Below are 287 nucleotides of genomic sequence, written 5' to 3'. Positions count from 1 at the left end.
TCATCTCTTAACAGGCGGCGGATTCGGGCGTGGATATGGTGGATACGGTAATTAGTCACTTTGTTTCTAGTTTACTCTGATCATTGCTGAAGTTATAATCTGAGCAGGTCATTTTGATGTGACATTTCTTGAAATAATGTAGTGTCCTCTTGCACTAAGCATAGGTTTTGTCTAACTTTCAGGTTATGGGCGTTAAAAATGAAATAAAGAATAAACTAATATCAACATTTATTGTCCTTTCTGGTAGACACGATATACAAAAATTAAATATTACATAACCAATGCAC

At 34.8% G+C, this 287-nt stretch overlaps 1 protein-coding gene across 1 annotated transcript in view; it reads left to right on the top strand.

The window, feature by feature from the left end:
- The window catches only part of LOC119591010 (keratin-associated protein 19-2-like), a 9,245-nt gene that overhangs the window by 458 nt on the left and 8,500 nt on the right, over nucleotides 1-287 (top strand). The gene's annotated exons all lie outside the window — the stretch shown is intronic.

This window comes from Penaeus monodon, chromosome 28 (assembly GCF_015228065.2).
Source record: "Penaeus monodon isolate SGIC_2016 chromosome 28, NSTDA_Pmon_1, whole genome shotgun sequence".
NCBI classification, from domain to species: domain Eukaryota; kingdom Metazoa; phylum Arthropoda; class Malacostraca; order Decapoda; family Penaeidae; genus Penaeus; species Penaeus monodon.
This window is presented reverse-complemented; position numbering and strand designations above follow the sequence as displayed.